This window comes from Anser brachyrhynchus (assembly GCF_964034855.1).
Source record: "Anser brachyrhynchus genome assembly, chromosome: 4".
Lineage (NCBI taxonomy): Eukaryota > Metazoa > Chordata > Aves > Anseriformes > Anatidae > Anser > Anser brachyrhynchus.
The window spans coordinates 1,061,774-1,087,136 of record NC_137698.1 but is presented as its reverse complement, the minus strand read 5'-3'; the positions used below and the strand labels follow the sequence as shown (position 1 = coordinate 1,087,136).

Here is a 25,363-nt window from a genome sequence, read left to right as displayed (position 1 = left end):
GCCTGTGGCCATTTACAGTTGTGTGCAGCAGTATTCCGTGAACAAAATGAATTGTACCACATGTGTGTTACTAACCCATAAATCTGAAAGAAAAGCAGAATTACCTAAATAGCTAAAGTATTTTGTATCTGTGGATAGATGTAGGCTGAAAGAAGGATGCCGAAAGAGGAGAACAAAAGTTCCAAATTCCAACAAGAGTTTTGATTTTAAAAATACCTACTGACCTCAAACACATAAGTCAAAAAATGCATGTAGTTGTTTGTTTGTTTGTTTGTTTTTTCCAGGATGGCTCCTTTTAATTGAGCTGCATGTTCTGCTTGCAGTAGAAACTGAAGCATTTGACACAGAAAAAGTTCTTTCCCATCCCTTACTCTTTTCACCAGCTCCCTGCTCTGAGTAAATTCTTTGATCATACACTGTCATCCTCTTCATTTCTATTTGATAAACAGAATTGATAAAAACTAAAAGTCTATTTTTTCTCAAAGAAAAGGTTAACTGTTTCACCGCTTTCACCTTAAACATTTACTTAAGCAGCCAAACATGCAAATAGCAAGCAGTTCCCTGTGATTTTTTCATTACCTAATCGCCAGCTGTTCCATGTCTACCAGCTGCTAAAACTAGGGGCATTCATCACAAAGATGTCCGTAATTCACTCGTACATTATCTGTACAATATCAGTACATTAGCATTGAAAAATGCTGATAATTTAGAGACAATATGAACTAAATCACCTTTGGTATAAAATAAATGTAAAAATAATGTTGGCTACTACCATAATTACTCATTTCTGTGTTAAATGCTACAACACCTTCATTCAGATTGCTGAAGATTTTCTGATTTGACTTACTGGAGTAGAGCACATGCCCAAGATAAAGTTCTGAAGATTACTGCAGGGTCCACGCCATGGTGAAGGCTGACGTTGTCCTCTGGTGCACTTTGGCCAGGGCACTCCTTGAGGAATTGGTGGAGAAACTATCTCAGAATATTAAGTGCTTTCTCCATGGTTCTTACCTTTGCTGTATATTTTCCTGCAGAAGGGTTACAATACTGCTATGGATAAAAGGCCTAAAGGAAAATGAGCATTTTGAATTTCAAGAAAGGAAGTAAATTAACTCAGCCAATGTAAATTCTTTGAAAAAATCCCCAACTTTTGCATCTCTCTTACACAGACTTCTTAAAAATAAGCTGAAAAATATATACTGGCAAAGAATCTCAGGAGTTCATATAAATTGTTTTTGAGACTTTGTAAATCTTCCCTAAGATCAAAGAAGTGCCATATTTTTGTGTCTTTTCTCAGACTTTGCCATTTCTGAGGTCCAAACATAATCTCATAAAATTTAGGCTACTATGTTTTACTATGCTTATACTGCAGCCCTTGGATGCCATATTCTAAATTACTTTAAAAAACTAAATTTCTTGTAACAATTAATCTTTTCAGTTCAAGCTCTATCAAAATATCCATTTCTCTAATACCACACAAAATATTCATGCATTTATTCTTCTGTTTACAAATAAATGCCAGCTGCCATGAATAGCAAAGTGTAATGATAGGCTGTTTTAGCTTTGCATTGTCCTGTCCTGTACTTACTCAGGAAAATCTTAGCTGATAGAGAGTGCTTATAAACTCTCGTCTGAGAAAGATTCACAGTATCTTTTGTAGTCTTTACTTCAGAACAGAATGTCTGTCCTATACAGAAGTTTGCCTGAGCCAGGTAGCTAAAAGCCAATCAAGTACTTCAAACTGATTTTTTTCTTTCCCTGCGCTCATCCACGCTATCCAAGAAGTCTCCTGAAATTTGACAGTTGAGCATCTGCTTTTAGATTTCTCTTACTATTCAGACCTGTTGTGTGTAAAAAAAAAAAAAAAAAAAAAAAGTCTAAAAACTTATTTGGCCATTGCAAACACACATTGAAAACACTAGCCAGAAGTGGTAATGTATCTCTAATGTTAGATACTTCCAGTTTTTCTTGTAAGCATATTTAATCTGCTAATACATATGTAGAAAGAAAAGACAGTATATTTTAGCATCCATGTTGATTGCAACATCATGCTTTTGGCAAAAAGTGAGCAATTTCTAAGGCCCAGTATATGCAGTGAACACATCCATATGTTGCAGAGGAACTGGGGACTGAATTGTGCGGACTTGTAAATTCTTCTACCATTTGCTGAGAGTAAATCCAGGGTGGGTCCATAGGATTGTTCTACATTTATTCTTTTTGCAACAACATATCCGGAGCACATTAGGCACCATGTAAAGGCAGATTTGCACTTAGAAATGTGAGAGTATTAAAATTCTGTACGCAGATGTAATTTCAAAACAGACTCATCTTAGCTAATTTGCTAAGAGGAAAACAGTTTCTGGAAGTTCTGTATCACGGAATAGCACTAGCATATTTATAGTCAGCATTTCCAGAAATAAGACATTCAGCAGCATCTTCACAGGCAGGTAAGAAAAGCCTATTCCTGTTTACAAGAGTCTGGTAATGAACCATGAAGGATAGTGCTTTGAGGCCTTCTGTCAAGTAGCTCACTTTTTTTGGTAATTGAAAGTGATTTAATATGTCTTGGAAAGAGAGGTCGAACCATGTGCTATAAGTCTTACCCTAGTGACTTGCTGTACAGAACTGGGACACAGCAGTTTCATGAGGACAGTGAGGAAAGACACTCTGTGTGTGTCCAAAAAGTGCAAAGAGAGCCCTTGCTCTGTATGGTACTGTTTTAATTTCCTAATACAAATCTTTGCCAGCAAAGAACGTAAACAAAGGTTAATTTCTTTATAGCTTTTGCTGTCTCCTGTGAACAGATGTTCATTCTCTACTACTCATAAGGCTTTAATATGCAGGTTTTTAGAAGTGAGTTTCACCCAGGTTCATTTCACTTTGTGAAAAAGTTTTCTTTTCCCCCTTTTCCAGTAATAACCCCTCTCCTGATGATAACTATATTAATCGTGTATCCAAACGTGAATACATTTGTGAATTTGGTTTCCTTTTCTACTACCATATAATGCATTTTCATTCTTTTGTGTGGGCTCGAGCTTCTCTCTCTCCTTGCACAGCTCTAGAGAATATAATTGCGACAGGGGGAAATATGTCCCTGCCTGGGAGACACAGTTATATCAGCCATCCCAGGAAAGAAAGGATGATTTAGCTGCCAGTAAAGATGTCAGACAAGTCCAGTGAAATGCAGGATTGCTAGCAAGGGAGCTGAGTGTCATACCTACCCATCAAAAGGGACAAGTAACCACGAGCCACCTCCGTTACAAAGAGGTTACACAACACGAGAAAAATAAATATCTCCAAATTGTTCTATCTCAGTCTAAATAAATTATGTAAATGTTTAGATAGAAAGCAGTGATCTAGAAGGATAACTGAGATTATTTTAGTTGCCTAATTAGAGAGAAAAACAGAAAACAAAAAGAAATGAAGAGTAAAAAGAGCAATATGTAAGTGGTATTGGAGGAGACCCAGTATGGGATAAGATTCTTTGAAGCTTTCATTATTGCTATTTTATTTTTTTCTCCACAGTATAGTCTATCCTGTACCTGGCTTTTCTGCTAATTTAGATGACCATAACAGTGTACAACATTAAACACTGGATTTTCAGAGGGAAACCTAAGCATGCTTATTCCCATAGTGACAAGCACTGTGAACAATCCTTACAAGACGCAGAAATGGAAATAATGAATATTTCTGTTTTATTCCTGAAAGTATTTATAGTGTAGACCTTTATTCTGTTTCTGCACTGCAAAAAAGCCTCTGTAAGGAAGAATCTCAATGCTCTCTCACTTTTTGGAGAGCAGAAATTGGCTGGCAGCAGGTTAGTGCTATTATTCTTTCCATTGTTACTAGAGTTCAGGAGCTTCTTGAAGACAGGCGTGAACTTCCATGCTTAAAAAAGGGAACAGAAATGTGTAGCAAGGACAGCTTCCAGTTCTGGTTCGACTTCATAATCTCCTGCAAACACATGGGCAACAGCTACAATTTACCTGCGGCACCTGCTGGAAAAAAGACTTGTGCTGGAGAGGTGACTGCTGTAGCCCAAATCTTACACTGAATAAGTTTTTCAGGACTTTTCTAGATTTTGAACTAAATAGTGAGATGTACCAGTGGATCACAGAGTATTAGAAGACAGTGAACAGGAAGCTTGCTCCCATCTCTCTTTTTTTGTAAATGAATGTGAGTATGGCATTAGTAGATTTTAAGTTAAGCGTAAACTAGTATTGTACCCTTCTCACTGAGATGAAGTGATGCTGACATTTTGTGGGCTTTCATCCACTTACCAGTTTTTGAGCTTGCCATTGGGATAAACCTGCTGGAATCTATTGAGCCCCTTTCCTTAAAAATGTAGACGATGCTTTGTTACCTAAAAAGATTAGGGTGAAAAATAAACATCCAACAAAGGCTGTGGGTATTGTACACACTACAAGAAGTCAGTGCCATCAAAGTAGTTGATTTACTAAATCAGTCTACTAATTCAGTGATTACATTAAACCTGGATGGAGTGTCAAGTTTTTCCTTCAAAACTACATTTATAATATGGCTGTCCACTACACTGTGTTATTTAGAAGCACATTACTTAACCTCAGGCTGATAATTTTATCCCTTTCCACCATTCCTCCATGGGATGTATCCCCACCCATTTAATCCTTGACGTTTGGATCATGTCAGTTAACCAGGGCACATGTAATTAGCATGTATCTAAGGGTAAACATGCACAGGTAACTAATTGTTTACAAGACTGGAATGCATGTGGCTCCTAGCTCTTCATTTCCTTATATAATTGGTACTGCAAAAGAAAAAACTTCTTGCTTTTTTATGTAAGTCAAAAAAAGAATAATTCAAACCCTCTAAAACATATTTCCTCCATCTAGAAAGCAGATGAACAGTTTAAAACTAGCTTAAAGAAATCAAATCTAAGACAACTTATATGACAAAGTTTCAGCCAAAAATACTTTTTGCAGCCAAACTATCAAATCCTCTGAAAGAGTGTTTATAATGGAATTGCTGATGCAACCCTTATTATAGGGATATGAATAGCTATAATGAAGGCTTCAGTTGATGCTCTGGCAAGCGTACTGCTAAAAATTATTCTGAATTTATCTGGCATTCAGAAAATGCTTGAAGTGGCCAAAATGTTTACACCATCATTATCATTTTGACAATATCTCTTTTATCCCAAAGGAAGTCAGTGATGAACAAATTCTAGCAATGTGTGAGACATGCATATTTAGCATCTGTTATGCATGCTCTTGGCAGCATTGTTTCATATGAGAACACTGGGGCCAAGAGCTCAACCACCAGCTTAAAAGCAGTTGTGTTGAATCAAACATTGTTGCCTATTGTGTAGTTTTAAAGCATATTAGGGAAACGCATTATGTGTTTTTTTTTTCTGATGATTTGCTTTGGTTTATGACCAAGACACTCCTGGATCTGAGCAAAAATGTTAAATACAGAGTGACAGTATTTTGGAGTTCCATGGCTTTTCTTTGGTTCTTTCACACCACCCCTTTGCACAGTTTTGAAATGCCATTCACACTTCTATTTTCTGAAAAATCATAGAAAGCATTGTTAATCCTGGGCTAATTATACATACAAGCATTTTCCTGGAAGTTCATGGTTTTAGGTTCCTGAAGCAGTTCGAGGTAGGTATCTGATGACAGGAATTCTTGGTGGGTTTTTGGTGCATCGTAGCATAGGATGCATGTGCGCAATTGCATCCTGTAGTAATTTCATCTGTTTTATTGGTTCTCCTTTTTCTATTAGTGTATATCTAGACAATAAAAGCACTTCTTGTGCTTCTGCTGGTTTGGCTACATGCAAGATTGCACTGATTAATCAAGTTTGGGTGCTAAATCGATTTTATTAAACTCCCATGCAGGGAGCCTTCAAGTGAATTAAACCCATCCTGTAGTGACTTACATTAAGTTGAGAAGTATTTGACTTACCCTAAATCAATATAAATCAGATTTTAAATTATTTAAGTGGGTGCACAGTAGTATTTGCACCAGTCTAATGAAATAAATTTTAAAACACAGTTTAAACAAGTTCAATATAATGTAATTCAGGCTTCTGGCTGTATTTTCAAGGATTTCAATGCTGATGACAGTAAAAACAGAATACCTGTACAGAAAAAAAAAAAAAGTACATGAAATTTCTTAAGAGAGAAGTATTTTTTAAGAAACAGGAGTTTTCCCTCATAGAATTTTCATACAGCAAATGCTAGAATTTCTACTGAAAACATCCTGTCATTTTAGAAATATCAAAAGAAAAAAAGTAGCATAGCATCATTTTGAAAGTAGTTTGAAATGAAATGTAAATGGTTTTCTTGAGTGTTAGGGCAAATGCTGTTGTGTGTGTCAACATCGCTAAAAAATAAAATTCTGTAAACTTTGTGAATTTTTCTCCTGCCACTTTTTATTTAAAAAAATAATATGGAAAAGGAAGTTGAGAATGAAACAAAAAGTATCACTTTAGTTGGGAAGCTTTAAACTGGATTTGATTTGAGGAGTTTTGCTACCAACTAGATATGCTGATACACTGGTTTTAACAAAAAACTCTGCCTCAGTCACAGTCTGTAGCCATGCAGCAGGGACACTAGACCAGGAAGAGTGAGTGTCTTGAATATCTTCTGCTCTTCACTGGATTCCAAGTAGAAGATTTTTTGCATAAAATCATTCTGAATGAGATGGAAAGATATTTGAACTTTGTCTTGCATAATCCCTACGTGTAAGGAAAGATTTTGATACATCTTCACACCATAGTGAATTAAAAAACCTAGTTTTTCAATCAGGAAAAAACAATGTTTTCCTGAAAGTGTTTGAAAAGTTTGGCTTCTAATGGGAAATGAAAGTATATTCTGAAGTGAGGGAAGTTGCTGTGAAAGAGAGTCCCTCTCTTTTCCTGTATTCTGGTCCACGACTCTTATTTAGCTTGCATGTTCTCTCCAATTTATTCAAAAATTGCCTGATCTACCATGTTACTAATTCCATTTTCATTCTTATGGCCATTTTATCTCCTTCCCTTTGCAGGCAGTTAGATGTCTTTACTCTGAAGTTTATGACTATACATAACAAAAGTGGAAATTAATAGCTGCCTTCTGTAATCTTAGTCTTTTCTTTGGGGGCATAGGTTGCTTAGAGAAGGTATCTCTTGTACTGAACACCAATAAAAAATAAATAAATAAATAAATAAATAAATAAATTGGCTCTTAACGACGGTACTTGGCACAGGTACAGCTCATTGCAGGCTTAACTGATAGTGGGTCCTTTCTCGGTGTGAGATTTAATTTTCTTTTAGATAGCTAGCTGTGCTTGGTGTCAGTGCATATAAACCATCTTGTCAGCAGTTGGTTGCACACTGAGATGGGAAAGTGCCCCATGGGAAGCAAGAAGAAAACCACTTCTTAGCATCATATCAACTATAGGACTCTGTGCAGCGCTGTCAAGGCTGAGCTCATATATTATGGATATTGAGCTACAAGATATGTCACCATTTGAAGCAAAGAATGGGAGGTATACTGGGAGAATGGAAGAGGCAATACTAAGCACTGTCACATTAGTAAGCCACCAAAAGTACATTGGATTAATCAAAACACCTATGACACAATCCAGCCCATAAAATACCTGACAGCTTCAGTTTGCTTTAAATATGTATATATAAATGCATATATGTGTATTTTGGGGTGATTAACTACAGTACTGTGATTTCCATGAAATTCAGTGGAAAGCAGAAAAATTAGATAACTGTAGATCAAAGCAGAAGCCACTTGAAGAATGCATAGCCTTGTAAATGAGCTGGTTTTCAACTTTACTTAGTAGTATCCACTAAACAATTAAAAAGTAAGCCATGATTCTGATTCATTAAGAAGTAGTTTGGTTCTCACAGAGGTAAAAAATAAAAAATTAAAAAATTAAAAAAAATAAAAATCTCTTATTGATGTAAAATGAAGATACCAGATGAAATAACTGGTACCAAAAGTAGTCGTGGTGACAGAAGAGATTGAGTCCTTCATTATTGTTCCTTCCAGATGTGGAACATGAACAACAGTTGACCTGTTTGGACTGTTCTGTCCTACTCCTCCACGATTCATGTCTCACCTAACTCAAACACTCCATCATTTCCCAGACTGTTGCTTGTTCTCAAGTCCTACCTGCTCATTTGGCGTGTGTTACATGAATGCCCTGAATGGGTGATTTTTCCAAGTGCAAGGAGAAGAGTTGAATGAAACAAACAGATGTCATGGTGCCTTTCTTCTCAATTTTTTCCAGTCTTCTTGTTATTGTCTTTGCAGTTCAGAGAGGAAAGTACTGCTACAGCTTTGGGTTCACTCTCTTCCTAATTGGTGAAGCTGATTTTCTTGTACTCTGATGTGCTTCTTTGGCGAAGGCAACGGGGACCTGGGCTGTGGGCAGAATATAGCCTGTTCAGAGCCTTTTCTTATAAAAAACACACAAGGATATATTTCATGTGTGACTGTGTAACACTCTTAGAAGCTTGATATAAAAACAAAAAAAAAATGGAGTAACCAGAAGAAAACAAAAGGAACTACACTGAGATTATTACATAGAACAAATGCTCAATTTGTAGTCCTGAGGTACTTGGCATCTCTCAGAATTATGTACTTTGAAACTGCTTGAACAACTCGAAAATCACATACACATTTTCAAGGTATCATAAGGTGATAGGTCAATAATTACCCTAACTGGTCCAAACTTTTCCAGCTAGCTGTTTGGAACAAAAGGTCAATTTGGGCCCTATAAATAGAACTCATAGAAGCTATATGCTTTATTTCCCAGTGCACAAAAGTTGTGATTTTTTGTTTTTTATTAACTAGCCTTATCTGGTCCTAAAAATTCTGTCTTTTGGAAACAGCCTAAAACTCTAAAGGTCTCCAGACACATCAGAAAATGCAGTAGCTTGTTCAACAATAGGTGTGCTTTACATTAACAAATGGTAGATAAAATTTTACAAGTTTTTGTTTATAGTAATTGGAGGACCTACATATTTTTGTACTTTTTGAAACTAGCTAAAAGAAAATAAATTTCACTTTTTGGAGGGGACACCTCCTCCAAAGAAAATTATAAGAATGACCACCAAATACGTCATAGACTTCTAGCATTCAGTCCTTTCCAGATTAAATTTAAACTTGTCCTGGCAGCCAAAGAAATCTTCCACTCTCTGCTAATATATATGTAAACCATAGAAACGCTCCTTCTGCTGGTAGATTCAGTCCATAAACCTGATCATGTAATCTACACACAATCCTATGAGACTGCCAGCTGGCACCCAAATAGAAGAGAGAATTTGGCGGGTGATTAACAGAAGGTCAGCACAGCACATCTTTGATCAGACGTTATTATGGGTGTTACAGAACAGACAGAAGTATAAAAATGCAAATGGGGCAAGGGGTGTCAAAAGCAAAGAAACAATTGATTCGGGCTTCCTATACTGTGGGGTACAATAAGTAATGAAACTGCTGGATTTGTTGGCCAAAGACACACAGGAGAGAGTGCTGAGAAGGCACAGCTAGCCAGTGGGATGTCCGATTTTCTCGTCCTGGCAGCTGGGCACCAGGGCCCCAGGGAATTGGAGCTATTGCCTGGGGCAGCTGAGCATGGCCAGGTGGGGAAATCTCAGGCACAGGAAGGGCCTGACAAGCAGCTTGTGGCTGAGTGGCAAACTGGGAGATTTCTTAAAGAAAGAGGGGGCCTGCATGAAGCGAGGAGCAAACACAAACATCAAACTTCAGAAATGATGGTAAGAACAAGACTTTCCTAGAAGCCCAAGCTGAATGCGTTATGTAGGTGCTCGAGCTGGGAAGCCACTAAAAGTTATGGACTAGGAGAGAGCCCAGGAGGTCTGGCTGTTTTTTTTTTTTTTTATACTCAGAAAAGTTCACATCTTCTAGAATGAGATTTCAATTTCCCAATGAAAGATATTCTTAGAGACTGCAAGCTTTTGGTGGCTCTGGCATGTTTAAAAGGCAAGCAGACCTATTTAAAAACAGCGTTTCTATTACAAGACTTACAAACGGAATATTGTCTGCTTTAGATACTCTCTATACATAGCAGCAAGTTTAGCAGTTTAATGGAAGCGATGATGATTTCGTTAATAAATCATAAATATTCATTTTGACAACCTCTGCAAGTCAGTTAAGGACCATGGCTATTTTAGACTTTTTTTTTTTTCAAGGCTTATTTTCAACTGCTTAGTCGTTGACTGATTTCTGAGTTCATGTTTTTTAAGACTGCTGCTTGTATTGTGTATGTCATTCTGTGCTGTAAATTCAGAGTAATTCCAAAGAGAATATTCTTCAAGAGGACAACTAGAAGGAAAAGCCAGGCAATGTTTCTTTTGTATGTTGTGGTTGTGGTTTTTTTTTTCGTTGTTTAAATGTATTTAATGATGTTAAAAAGAAAGCAAACATATGAATTTGAATAAGGTTAGTAAATGTTTGAAAGAGAGCTGAAAATAATGTTCAAAAATTGTTTTAAAAATGTTAAAAATGTTTCACTTTTATAACTTGAGGAAAAAAATAAGCAAAGGTTTGGCTGACAAGAGGAAACTTCTTTGTTTTTCATTTTGTTTTGTTTCCCATGAGAAAATGAAAAAGCTTTTTTTCAACTGATCTGAAATGATCTTTCTTTTAGTGGTGGAAGGTGCAGTTATTTACATGATTCAGCCTGTCATTCAGCTGAGGTGACAAAGATTGCAATTTCTGACAAACAATAGCTGAGTCAACTCTAAAATCCAAGTTAGCCTTCTGTTGTTTTTCTAGGTACTATAAATTGACAGCAAGCACACTTGGGCTCAGTGGAAATTGGAAGTCTTGTGAATACCTAACAATATTGTTTAATTTGAGACATGTTTTCTGTATTGGTGTCCTGATCGGCTTTTCATAGCAGAGGGGAGGGGGCATGGAGTAGGCAGGGCTGGGGGTGAGGGGAAAAAAAATAAATAAAAAAAAAAAGCATTTTTATATTTCTAAGCCTGAACTGGAAAGACAGAAAGACAGTGCTGGCAAGAATAAAGTGGTGTAGGATCTCGTGACTTGAAACCCTGGAGTAATCATGTAGTAGGGTCAACCCAGAAATATCTATTGAACATTGAATCCACATAACGCATACCCTTCAGAGTGCAAAACTGCAATACTTCATAACTAAATTAATTAATCGTTTTAATTCTTTGTTCATTGTAGATGCACTTTGATTTTCTGTCCCATGATCTGAATTTCTTGCATTTGAGAAAAATCCTTTACTAGAATCCATTTCACATTACGTTGTGTAATTGTCTTACTAAATCAGCAGTACTTCTTTCTACAACAGCTTTTCTACAGACTGACTTGATTTTAAAAGTTTTCAAAATTTTTTTTTTCAAAAAGTGTAGCAAAAAGACTTTTCAAGGATGTAATATTTCACTAATATACCTCCTATCGTATGATTCAGAGTGGTGGAATTACACAGGTGTAATTTAGGGCAAAACTGAGCCTTCAGACTTGAGTCTAACTTGAGGAATAATATATGCATTCAACCAGCAAAAGCTGTAACTCATTATATCATCTGAAATGTGTTTTAGTCACATAAAGTATTTCATTTAAACGATTCTAATACTTGTGATAGACAGAAGCAGAGAGGATGGCCTCATATATTAACGGTTCCATTATTCTTTATGCTGTCAGTCATTACCTAACCTTCCATTATGGAGGGGGAGGTTAAATGGCACTGCTGAAACAGTGTCTTCTCCCTTGTTAATAATAATGTTTGCATGATTCTGTTCTGAATAATGGATTAACAATTTTCACCACCAGCAGGCAGGCCAGTGGGCAACTGTAATTTATAAAGCAAGTTAGTAAAACTATATTTAGGGAGTAATAAAAACAGTTGAAATGAAGCTTGAGCTGGACTGAGATGCCTTATTAGGCAAAGGATGTCGACAGGCAGTAGCAGAACTTGATCTCCGCTGTGGACCTGAAGCTTTGAGATTATAGGCTTTATTAAAAAAAATAAAAATAAATAAAAAGTTTGACATTTGATTTATCTAAAGAGTTGTGCAAAGACAAAGAAATAATAATATAACACTGCTTTTCATTTTCCTTTATAGCAGTATCCATCTTTTAAAGGAGTATTACCAGCATGCCAAGTGAGAGAAGGCATCGAGAGCCTTGCAGGAACAGCTTCACAAGGGAGGAGAAGCCAATAATGCAAAGTATGATTGCTATGTAAGTGAAATTTTGAATTCATTTATGCACACATCCACACATATTATGGTATAGTTGCAGAGGCTATCACTTCTTTCAAAAATTCCACACTGAAGTTATTGCCTGCCTGTCACGGGAAACAGTCTCAAAAATTGATTGTCATTACGGAGTTGAGTACAGAGGCAATTCTACTGACTCCCTTACACCTGCCCTCTACCCTGAACTTGGTAAACAAAAAACTCATGTGTACATCCTCACAAGGTGGAATCCTACTAGGATAATAGGCGCTTCAGAGAGTTTATTGGAAGAACAAGGTTTCTGGGAAATGTACTGCTTTCTGATGGAGTAAGGCAGACTGGGAAATAGGAATAGATCTAAGGCTTTAATGCGTGTAAGTGGAAGAAAACATGGTTGTGCTGTTTAGCACTTTATGTTAGATAAGGCTGAGACACCAGCTTGCTTTTATTTCTTTGCATGATCAGTAATGCAAATACTAATGTATCATGAGGGAGTGTAGCTGTATTTTGCTGGATTTTGAGTCTCGATGAAGTAAAATGTATAACCTGGGGCAAGAAATTTGTTTCTTTATTTTGTTTTTTGTTTGTTTGTTTTTGTCACTGAATTCCACATATAAGAGATCCTATAGGAGGCAGTGATTCTCCTAAAACATGAAAATTTTGAAATGATAACAAATGCTATCTGAAAGTACTGCTGCAGAGTCTGGAGAAAAATGTTTTCTTCTGCGAGATAATTGTAGTAGTAAAGATCATTGCCAATGCTCTATGAGCCCAATAAAATGCGAAAAGAAAAAACAAACAAACAAAAAAAAGCAGTGTAGTAATAGGACAACTTCAATTACAAAGGATTGTTGGCATTCTTTCCAAAATAAGTGAAGATTGATCTTTGGACAGACGCTGTGAGCTATGTGAAATTGCTTCAGCTAAATATATGCTAATTGGCATTTGAATGAATTTTGCTAATCTCCTGCTTAAATAAATAGGTATAGAGAAAAGCTGAGAACAAGTCCTCACTTCTCCCTATTTAAAAAAAAATATATATGTTATCATAATAAAATATATAAGCAAGTAACATACAAATATGTATTTTTATATATTGCATTATTTGCAAAGTATATCACAATAAACGATGCTTTTCTCAAGCATTTCTGAGGATTGTAATTGGCAGAAAATCATTGAAATTGTACAGTAAAGGCATAGAAAGCGGTTTTGAGTGCCCCTAGTTTCTTCTGCTGTAAGTGAAAATCTTCCCAGAAATCCTCTATTCAGTTAGGTGGCGTGCTCTGATGTCCTAATGAAACAGAAAATTCCGGTAATAGAGGTAATAGATGGAATCTGTGATCCAGGATGGGCTCCTATCTGCTTTTGGTCACTGAGTTGAGACAAAACTTCACAGTGCCCTAATTTGAAAATGAAATTGTAGCATGAAATTGGGGCTTATATTCTTCCTTCAGGTTTGCCCATTCAGTGTCAACACCTAAAATTTTAAAGAACATTGGTTTCAATAGCAAGCTTTAAGTTTAGTTTGAAATACAAACAACAAAATAATTGGAGGTGATACTTGGAAGTATTGCTCTTTGCTCTTTGCATCTTGCTGTAGTTTTGTAGGAGAAAAAATAAATGTAGTTTTGTAGGAGAAAGAAATAAATGTCTGTTTGGAATCTCAGCTTCTTCTTATATCCTTTTCTTGTTGCTTACCCTGGCAACAGTCATGTTAATACTCTGTTTTCTGTTGTGTTAAGGTGTAGCTATTCCAAAATAAGAAAAATGTCTTGAGACAGTGATCAGAACAATTAATAGTAAAGTATGTTTCAGCTAACACCTGTTAGCAATATCTTGCTACACTATCTAGATTTTTCAGTTTCTGCTTTACTCATAAAATGCAAAGGTTATGTTGTATTGAACACTGCATAAAAACTTACACAGCGATCTAACCACACTCAAGGGTATCTATAAATAATACGTCATACTGAGGACAAATCTCTGTGTCTTTAGGATGCTTAGTGCCATATGCATGTCATATTTAGTATCTTGAAAGTGTGAGAAACTGTATCACTTTTCAATAATAAAACATGAAACAAGCAGAACTTCAGAGCACGCATGTGTGCATGTACATGGACATTGGCTGTACTGAGCTGAGCCTTTGGCTGGCCTAGGGAGTGGCAGGCTGAGCTCCTGTGTGTTTGAGCCTTGTTGATTTCTTGCCTTTAGGGACATTACTTTGCATTCGCTGGTGAAGGCCAACAAACATTATCAAGACAGCAATTCTGATCTTTTCATGCTAAGGTGAAAGCAGTTTCATAACATTATGTTTGTAGGAATAAAGAAGAGGCCTTATGACAAGAACGTCAATGTTTTTGTTGGTCTTTAAAACCCTTGCTTTTGGAAAATTGTTATGTCTTCTGCCATGAGGTTCAGTACTATGTTTTTTTTGTGGGATTTTTTCAATGTCTTCTTTTTCATAGTGAAAAGAAATTGCAACCTCCTGGAGGGAAAAAAAAATAAACAGAGAAAAAAAATAGTTGGAAATTAACTTCTAGGGAAAAATATATCAATATATATATATATACGATACTTATATATCGGTATATAATATACTGTGGTGTGTGTGTGTATATATATATAATTTTGCTTGCAGTATGTTTAATCTGTGCTTGTGGACTAAGTAGTAATAGATGTTCGTGAAATAATAAGTCAGGTAAAGCAAATTCTCGAATATTTCATTGAGTCAGTCACCTGAGAACTGTAATTCCATATTACAAGGATATTCTGTTTTTCTTCACAGTAAATGCAATTTCTCGACTGTAATGAAGAAATCAGTAGTACCTTACACTACTTCTAAATTTTTAAGCATACCTAAGGCAAGGTTTATTAATTATGTCACAAAATTACCTGTGTGTAACTTCAAAGACAGCATATGTTATCAAAAAATGTTTAATGTATGAACATTCAATATAGTGGTCCATCTCTTATTAACACTATGCTCAGGAAAAAAAGGGAAAAATGTTTTAGACTGTATATATATTGGCTGTATTTACAGCCAATACTGTGTTTTTATAATAGTAAGCATCAAAACCACTCATCCCCTCATGACAAATGCACTCCTCAGAGTAACTTATTTTTTCTCTATTAAATAGACAAAATTGAGGAATGGTTCATTAACTGCAAAGCACACATCATTAAGTAATCTCGATAGCCCTTCTGGCCAGCTTCATGCAAGCATTGGTAACATTCAGACCCCCTCACCTTCGCCTTCACTGATGCCGAGAATAAAAATGTTACAAGTACAACATTGAGCATAGGATAGTAAAATATGTTTGCTTTTATTTTTTTTCTACCAAAAGAAAATACATGACTTTCATTTTTAATCAGATGGACTCAGAACTCCATTCTTTGGTTAAGCCACCCTGTCCTGTTATCTGTCTATCTAGTGGAGAAATTTGGGCTCTAGAGAATAATTTTCATTCGATAATAACTATTTCTTGTAAAAGTTTACCTTTCTGCAGGACAGGTGAAGTACTAAGACTCCAACCATGCTAGGGATGTTGAGCCCTCCTCTGAATGCTCAGCAAGTGGAAAAACAGCCCAGCACTTCTCATGTATGACAGGGCATGCAAGTAGTTCATTACAGCGTACCACTTGGTTTGTTTGTTTGTTTGGGTTCAGCCTTATGAAAGTGTGGGTATCGTTTATGAAGCACCATAATTCCATCCTTTCCTTCTTTGTACAGAATACACAACGTGTCTCTTCTTAGTAGTTGGGATTAGAAATAGAACCATTTCTGGTGTTTGTGCTTCTTAATGCATCTGATAAGATGTAGCCAGTAACAGGGAAAAATAATTTTAATTCCAGTTTAGTATGTTATTTATTTATTAAGTATGTTTAGTAAGTTATTTATTTATTAAGGATGTCAGATTGAGACAGGAGAGTACAGCACAATATCTGGAAAGAGATCTTTGGTAGTTGCATTGGCTTGAGCTTCATTAGGGACCAATTGTTATTCAACCCTTTCACAAGTTTTATCTTATGTTCTCCCAGTACAAAATATGAATGCTAAATGTGGATCTACAAGAGTTGATAATGCTCTGATTTAGTTTCCTTAAGGAATTCACTGTCTTTCAGATGTACCTTTCAGATTTGACCCTTTTCTAGGTAGTTCCAATCAGTTCCAGCTGAGTTTCACTAGAATTTAATTTCATATTAGTTCTTTGGAATACCCCACCCAAACCTTCCACTCGCAATGAGTTAGTAAAATTATCTGTAGAAGTTGGTTACTTAATTATTACTTCTCAAGGTATGGAGACTTTGATACTGGGAACATAAATCAAAATGACTTTGCAAAAGCAGTGTGGAGATTACCAAGCAGCAATCAGAAGAAAGACCCTTGCATTTTGTACGGATACAAACAAGGGAGCCTCCAAAGGAGTTGGTCTCTATAGGAATATTTTGGGAATTAGTGTGCATAGTACTTGCTTGCAGAGCATTGCTTGATGAAGCTTTGTTACTCAGTCACCCCAAATATGCATTTGTTTGTCTAGCATGAGTCAGAAATGAGGAGTTTCTCTTCTGTGGTGAAGCCTGTTCCAGCAGGATCCACAAAAGCGTACAGAAACCCAGCTCAATGCTGTGCTGAAGGAGAGGGTTACCGTCTTGTAGCAGCTTAGCTGGTCATTGTGGGACTGTGGCTGTGTTCATAGCTATCGTGTCTTGGCAGCCCAAAGCCAGAGGCAGGAGGTCTGGCAGCCAGATGATCTGGGAGAGGAGCTTGTGATGTGCTACATGGGGACTATTACCATAATGGTCTTCTCTGAGGAAGGCAGCTCAGTCCTATCTCACGGGATGCTCCCTGAGTACAGCCCTGACAGGGAAAGTTCCAGTCGACCTGTTGGTGTGAATAAGGTAAGATGTAAAGAAGTGCTAAATGGTGTGTTGTCTGTTCCAGGAGTGTCCTCAGGGGTGAGAATTATGAGCATCTGCCACGTCCATGCAGTGGGTGATGTGGGCATTAGTACAGGACAGTATGGACAGCCCCAGAGACAGCAGGGAACCAGTTGGAAAAGTAGATGTTACTCACTAACAGCAAGAGTGCAACAATGTGGCTCATACCAAATTCTCCAGCATAATGAAACAACATATTTGAACACATCAACAGAAATCTAATGGAGATGGAAACAGGAAGCAGTACAAGTCAAAAAGCATTTGCAGAAAACAATAGTAGCTGGATATGAAGCAATCAAGGTAATTTCACCCCTGTGAGCACAGTATGCTCCTCGTATAGAACTACACCATTGCCACTTAAGGAATTGGCTTGAAACAAATTTCGCAAACAAAAAATGCAATGTGATGAAACCAAACAATCAGAAAAAGTTCAGGGAGAAGAAGGGTAAACCTTTTCCCTAAGAAAAGTGATGAAATGTAATTCTCTCAAATAAAAATTACGCAGAATGTGGTTCAAAAAGATGATTGGAGAGACAACAATCCTCCTTCTCCTTTTAGTGATGTAAAGCTGTAGATAAAATAGTGTCAAAAAAGCCATTTTCTTGATTCCTATTAAAACGTACCCGCAGCAGGCTTTAGAATCAAGGAAATTATAGAAGCAACAAACTCCAGCTCTGTTGTGCAGCTGTGTCTGCAGAGAGGGAAGTCTTTCAACACTTATTCCATGGACTGCTCTTGAAAGTAACTATAAATTAGGAAGAGAATGATGAAAAGGGTTTGTTATTTTTTTGTTCTCTGTTCAGGTTGAAGTAGAATCTAAGGGGTTTAGGCTGTTTCCTCCAAAGTAATACATGCCATGCTAAACGGAAGTGTAGGGTTACACCTGAGATGCTATGTGTGTGTTTTATCGTCCATCTGCTTATGCTTCACTCTTGCACTGGGAGAACAGATAGTGTCTGAAGCCTCATTCTCAAAGCAATTAGTTACCAGCCATATTTTGATAATTGCGCTGCCCTGCTCGTTATAGTTGAACTAGATATATTTGGCAATACAGTGTTCTGTATAACTTTGCTCCCACCTGTGAGTTGTATAACAAATAGCTGCAGCTGATTTTAAAACCAGGGACTGAAATACCCATGGCTAATAAGTTCCTTGATGTATGAAATCGGCTCTGGCTGGTCTGGCTTATGGAGTGTCTAGGCTGTGCGAACCTTTTGTTGATAAACGAGCAGCATTTCCAGGAACGAGGGCAGACAGGAGATGCTAAGTACTAATAGGCTACAAAAAGCATTGTGCTCAGCAATGAGATTTTTTTCTGTCATTCCAGATAGCAAGCCGTATTAGTCATGCTAATGTAATACAGTATTTGTGACTGCCTTGACACTGTCCATTTAAATATTCAGGAAGCTGCTTCTTGCACATATTCACGTGCAAGTACATCATGCTTGGTTAGCTAGCACTAGTCAGTTAAGCAATGCGTTGTCAACTACAGTTAAAGCAAATGGCATGGGGCTACTTCATCACTGAGTGACCTTCAGTATACAAGAAAATGGTATTTATAAACAGCTCTTCAGTGAGAATGTCTTCAGGGTTACATCCCAGCACGTGTTGTATGCTAGATCTGCTGGGGCACCTTCAGCATCTTGTGTTCATCTGATTTCAACCGACCAACCAACCTGCATCCGGATACTAAAACTGCCATTTTACTTTCCAGCAGTAAGTCTGCAGTGCTGATGTCACTTGTTTATCTGGCAAACACAAGATCGATAAACTCCCGGGGAACTCAGAGCTCACACAACGTTGCACTTCCTAGGGAAGATTAGCTGAAATGAAATGTCTGACAGCTCTGTGTCAGCTTTCCACATTACAAAATGAAACATTATTTCTTTTCCTTCAGAGTCTCTAAAGGAAGTGAGAGAGATGTTAAGCTGTCAGTCACTTAAATCTTGGCCATTCATTAAGCAAGAAATATTAGATGAAGTCAGTAATTTTGTCCGCCTGGAATAACCTACACAGTTATCAATTACTTAGGAACATGTCAGCCATTCCTGCCAAATTGCTTAGCTTGAAGATCAAGTCTCATCATTAGACCTACCATCTTTACCCCAAAGCCTTCCTGTGTATAGCAGTTCTTAAGCTATTGCCTGCTAAGGGTTCCCAATGCAGCTTGATCTGAAAGGGCCAGAAGCTTCCAGAGGTTTGTTGCTCTTCGCAGTTCAGATTGCTAAAATATTTCTTGATGAAGATTTTCTGCGTCAATAAGGAAACGTTGCTATGTGTTTTACTTTGTCTTTTTCTTTTTTTTCTTAACTACTCCATTGCTTATGTGTCCAGAACAGGTGTTTCAGGGAATGCAAGCAGAACTGAGGTTTCCCTAGAAGCCATGAAACAATACAAACTAGGATTTTGCTGGACTTTAATCATAATGTCTTCCCTCTCCTTTGTCAAAAATAAAAACATTGATGAAAAACTAAAACTAATAAACATTGAAGATACAAATAGCAGTTTCAATTACATTTTAGTTCACAGGGATGACCATCCGACGGTAAGGTACAATTTAGGGCATAGCAGACTCTTCCATTCGTGAAAGTACATTCCCCTGTTGCACAGCCAGTGGCCTTGCTTTACCACCGTGTTGCTTTTTCCTACCAGTTGTTGGCTTGGAGCCCTGTGTGCTTTGGTGGAAATAGCAGCTCTCCAGTATTTGAAACGGAACAGCAAGCATGAAGCTGTATGTAACTTCCACCCACAGTGGCAATGACCCTTCCTTCCTCCACCTGTGTTTTCACAAATACCGAGTTAAAGTAAATTATTCCCTTTCACACTCGCTTATTCCAATTTGACCACAGTCCCTGCTAACTGAAAAAAATTGAAAAAGTCATCACATTAAGATGATGTGCTTATCTCATTTTTAATGAAGGTAAAGTAATGACTCTCATGGTGCTGCGACACAAACAGTGCTCTAAACCTTTAGAGCAAAAGGGGTTTATTTTACTTGTTTTGATATGGAAACTGGTAGATAGTAGACAGCCCTATCTTTTTCCACAGATGTGTGCTGATACTATTTTTAAAAACAAAATGGAAGTCCTTTAGAAAATGCAGAGTAAGACAATCAACATTTTCTGTCTCTGGCTATTTTTTTTCAACAAATGTTAATTAAAAAAAAAAAAATCACATCCTGTTTATTTGATGTGCGAGATCCCATGCTGTCTTTCCAGTCACTGTCCTCTTTCAGCAATGTGTAGGAGTTGTGTTAGAATAACAGGACACGAGTGCATGACGTACCACCATTTGCATAGTTTAGTCTTTAACCGAAAAGGGGGACCCTTGTTTATGTGCTGTGGTCTCACCTGAAGCCTCCTCCACCATTTGCTTTTCAGTGTCTTGATCCCTGGGATACTTAAACTCCAATACATGTTAGAAGAGAACCAGATGCTTATTTGCTGTGCTATACTTGGTTAATTGTTGAGTCTGCAGCATTTTGGCATTGAGTTTTTATAAGGATATTCATTGCACACCAGCAAAAGTAATTTCAGGATGGGAGCAATAAATGCCAGCTGCTTTCACAGGATCTAAATGAAAGGGGAAACAAATGGAAGCAGCAACCTCCTGTACCCCACTAAAGAGACAGATAACTGGATCCCCTCACTAAAGGCCTGACTGAATCTTTCTTCTTAAGGTCAGAGCAAGTCACTACATCTCCACTTAGCTGAAACAAAATGGGCCAGTGTAATTCAAGGATAAGGATAACAGAGAAGTACTGTTGCAGTATTTTCAAAAGTGAAAAAGACATAGGAAATACAACAAAAATTCTTATGATTTAGGTTGTTCGGTAGAGCTGCCACATGTTGTATGTAAGAATCATTGAATATTATCAGATAAAAAGTAACAGTATTGCCGCTACAAAGATAAGCTTGTTTCCAAAGAGCTCCAATGCTCTCCTCCTCCTCTTCCTCCTCCTTCTCCTTCTTCTTCTCCTCCTTCTTCTCCTCCTTCTTCTTCTTCTTCTCTTGTTTTTTTTTTTTTTTACCTGAAGAAATTATAGGTCTCCTCTAAGACAAATTTTCCCTCAGTCTGTTGATCTTCCTAGTATCTTTATTTAGACTCCAGGTATAAAAGAAGAATTCCTCGCTTATATTATTTAGAGCCTCAGGTTTCCCAAGACTAGATATAACCATGGTGGTACCTTAACTGACTTGATAGTATGGTCTTATGAATATAGTAAATTAATATCTCAGTATGACTTTTTTGACAAAGATAGGGAATGGTGGTGTTTATATTGAGTTCTAACTCTGCTTTGTGGTCGTGAATGCAAATCTGAAGCAAAGAGCACGGTAACCAGTAATCACATGCAGCTTTTTGTGGTGGAAATTGTTTGAAGTTTAGGTTGCTATAACTTTAAAGTTCTTCTGAATAAATACTATCAACAAAGATCACGGTATCTTTCCAAGATTTCTCAATTCTGCTAACCTGTCAATGTGACACGACACACACTTATGTCTGTTCTATATTGGGACAAAAAAACAATGTGGAAAAACACTACTAATGTTCACTGTTATAAGAGAATGAGAGCAACATATGTCAAGATGTTATATATCTTTTGTTTTCATATATACATGGCTTATCCCTTTTGATGGTAATTGTATTTACATCTCTGGTAATATATATGTAAGGGAAAGCCTATTTATACATGCAAAAGCATTTAGGAGGAATATGTTTTTCATCATTCGTACTAGATAACTCAAAATAGCCAAATCCTTAGTAAGGATAATGACAATTAGGAATGTAGTGCTATAGCAAGTGCTTGCTCTCTGCTTAGTGGGAGGGCTCAGAAGCAGTTGTAAATGGTTTCACAAGACCAGCTTTTTTGGACACTCAGCTATTGTGACTTTCTTCTTCTGCCTTTTTCCCTGCTCATCTTGCTCTTGTTGTGTATACCAGAAGTAAAATAGAGAAAACGTGTCTGTCTGTCTTTCCATATATTTCAGGCGAGTTAATCTTGAACTCCAAACCTTTTCTTTTTGATCTCTTCCCTCCAAGCTGAGCTTGAACTCCTCAGACTCATTGCCAATTTTCATCTCTGTTTTCTGTGATTTGCCTCCCACATTTTCAACAAGTGCTGTATCTGTCAGCTTTCTATGATGCCCTCGGGTGTGAAACACACTCTCTCCTGTGTACCAAGTGGTCTTCCGTTAATTTCAGTTTTCTCTTAGAAACTTTTACAATAAACTTTCCAACAGTGATCCCCTTCAGGAATAAACCTGTAATGTGCATAAATACATTTTTGTCAATTTTTCTGCATGCTACAATTCTAGCACTTAGGTTCCATCTTTTATAAGTCCTTTCTGTAAAAAGTGGCTTTATACAATGTGAACAGTAATCACTTCAGTTTACAATTTTAAAAAATTGCTTTTCTTCACCTTGAGTTATGCTGTTCATCAGTCTGTTTTATGTGCTCTCCAGGAAGTTTGTAGTTGTGAAGTGCAGTTTTCCAAAACTACTCTCCATTTACAGACTACTGGCTACTCAAGATGTAGCTATGAGATCAAAAGAACAAGTTAAAAATATTCCCATTCATCAGATATTAATGCACAAATGACATTCTCATTCACTTTCATTGCTGAATATTTTAAATCTCAGGGATAAATGCTCTTATTCCATTAAAGCTCTGTTCATGATTTGAAAAATACATGAGTCGTCTGACTGTAGCAAAGCAAACAGTGAAGGAAAAAGCCTGGTCAATAAAGGGCAGGTCAAGCGAGTAGAAAAAGCCACAAGAAGTGAGCTGGCCCCGGTTTAGGTCGTTTTCCCTGATGCTGGAGGAGATCTAGTCACTTACTTAGGGTCCTCAGATCATGGAAGCCACTTTCAGGTCTGGTGGGGGTCCCAGCAGGTGGTGCCTGTGCTGCTGGAGGTGGCTTTGTCCTCGCCCGGCTCTGGTGCCTGTGGCCCCTGGTGCCTGCGCTGGTAATGGACAGGGCCAGGTCCTATCATACTGCTGCATGACCCTGCTGCGGATTGCAGCTAACAAGGTCGATTATTTGAATACTTGGTATTTTCCCTGAAAAATAAAATCTGTAAAAGCTTTTCAATACTCTATTCTGAAGTGTTTTAAGTCTGATTAGGTTTGGAGAGACACCCTGCATATGAGCTTTCTACTAGCACAGCGAATTAACAGATTAAATTTATCTTGCTGTTATTATTAGAGGCGTAACAAAAATTACAAATCTTTCCTTCCATTACCTTTCTGTGGTTGTGAAAGATACACTGCTTTTAGAAAGGCACGGACTAAATTTCTGAAATCCATCTTCTAATGAATCACCCACACTGGGAAAAAAACTCTTCCAAAGGCCAAGGAAAAGCTTCAGCTTGCAGGTGTTTTGTTGTTTGCCTTGTGTTCTTTCTTTAAGAAATTGGGCTCTAACAAGCAGATCTGACTTTGAGAGGAATCCTCAGTTCCTTCAAGCTTGCATCAAGAACAGTGCAGTTTATAAGCTCTTATTTGTGGGAATTTCGTTTTGTCAATGCAGTGCCTTCTGTGTGATGATTTCCTCTCACTGTAAGAAGTGTGCCTACAACAAGCTAATAGAGAGTTTCTAAAATAAAAGCTGCAGGAGCAGGCTGAAGGAAGATAGAGATGATGGATTTCTTCTTTTTGCCAGTCTCCTTGCAGCTGAAAATGTTTTTTCTTGTTAGTTTCTTCTATGAAGTGGAGATTTTGAGGTTGTGACAGTCTGATTTATTTATGTGAGCTTTTCTGTATAGCTTACCTTTTCCTCCAGTTTACTTTCAGCCATGCATCCTCTGAAGAATAGGAATGAGGCAATAACAAACAACAGGTAGTCAAAGGGTCCTTGTTGGTATTATTTATTTAAACACAAAAATCTGTAAGCACTTTATTGTGATGATCGTTAAGCAAGTTGAGAGCTTTAAAAGATGGGAGGGCAGAATAAGTAGCTGGATGATTACTGACTAATATGATTGTTTAGTTTAGGTATAATAAAATAATTTAGAACCCAGATGAGCTCTTACTACTTTTTATTTTATTATGCCTAATTTTTTTTAATAGTACAGGGAGCTTTCAGCAGCCCAAACTCCTCTGTGCTGCTTCTGTGTTCTTGCTGTAAATGTCTCAGGTAAGACCTTAGCCCTGAATTGCTGTGCAGCTGGTGTCTTCTAGAGTGGGAACAGTGCTGCTGCCATTCATCTTAGGACAAAACCAAACTTTTCTTTTTTTGCCCATCGTCATCCTTAGTTCGTTTCATTGAAATGAGCAATGCAAAGCTTTACTTGACCACTGATACTATCTTTCCAATTTGTTATTTTATTTCTTTGATCTGATTTTGGTAAAATCCACTATCTAGATTATATGTAACCCCAGTAACAAACATTCATTTGGGGAAAAAATAGTTTATTTTACTTCACTGACAGACACCTTGGATATCTTGGAAAAAAAAAAAAGTGTAGGCTATTAGGTTTCTTTTATTTTTTGCTTTTTCTTTCTTTGTATCTTTTTTTTTTCCCCAGTGGAGACATAGTAGGCTTTAAAAAAGTATTTCTGGAAACAGAATAAATGGCACAAGTTTGTTTCATGTTCAGTGTGGAAAAAGTTGATCGTACTGTTTTGTTGATCCCTGTAGGTTCATTTTGTGGCAAGCGGCTGCCAAAATGTCAGTCAAAGTTTAAGGCAAAGCCTAAAGCAATCCTGATGCATTAAAAATAATAAAAATAAATAAATAATGCCGATGTTAACCCTTTCAAGCCCAGATTCACTGCCCATCGAATTACTAGAAAGACTTCTGTTTTATTCAGGGTGTTTTGTTGTACTGGATGTGGCTGGGATGGGGTTAACTTTCTTCATAGCAGTGCGTGTGGTGCTGTGTTTTAGATCTGTGAGTAAAACGGGGTTGGTAACACCCCAGTGTTTTGGCTAATCATAGCCATACCAAATTTTCTAAGATCTGTGAGAGGCCACACAATCCTACCACATAAGCATTTTCCCAATAATAATGTAGAAATAATTACTTCCTGTTGGTGGGGTGACTGCACCCACTTTCCCTTTGAAACGGCAATTGTGATGTGCTATTTGAAACAGTATTTCAAGGCGTATATCAAAACCATGGGTCTTTTCCTGCCCTAAAATCAGTGCTTAGCTTTAGGGAAAGAAAACATGTATGATGGATGTGCTCATTCACTTGCTCCTCTTGCTACT

The 25,363-nt window shown here is 37.2% G+C and overlaps 1 protein-coding gene across 13 annotated transcripts in view; it reads left to right on the top strand.

The window, feature by feature from the left end:
- LOC308193935 (bifunctional heparan sulfate N-deacetylase/N-sulfotransferase 3) overlaps window positions 1-25,363 on the top strand; it is a 389,183-nt gene that overhangs the window by 177,886 nt on the left and 185,934 nt on the right. For 12 of the 13 annotated variants that reach the window (XR_013950072.1, XR_013950073.1, XR_013950074.1 and 9 more), the window contains one exon: window positions 12,100-12,217. The gene's annotated coding sequence lies outside the window, so the exon portion shown is untranslated. The remainder of the gene's footprint in view (window positions 1-12,099; window positions 12,218-25,363) is intronic. The other variant, XR_013950075.1, reaches the window with a different exon arrangement.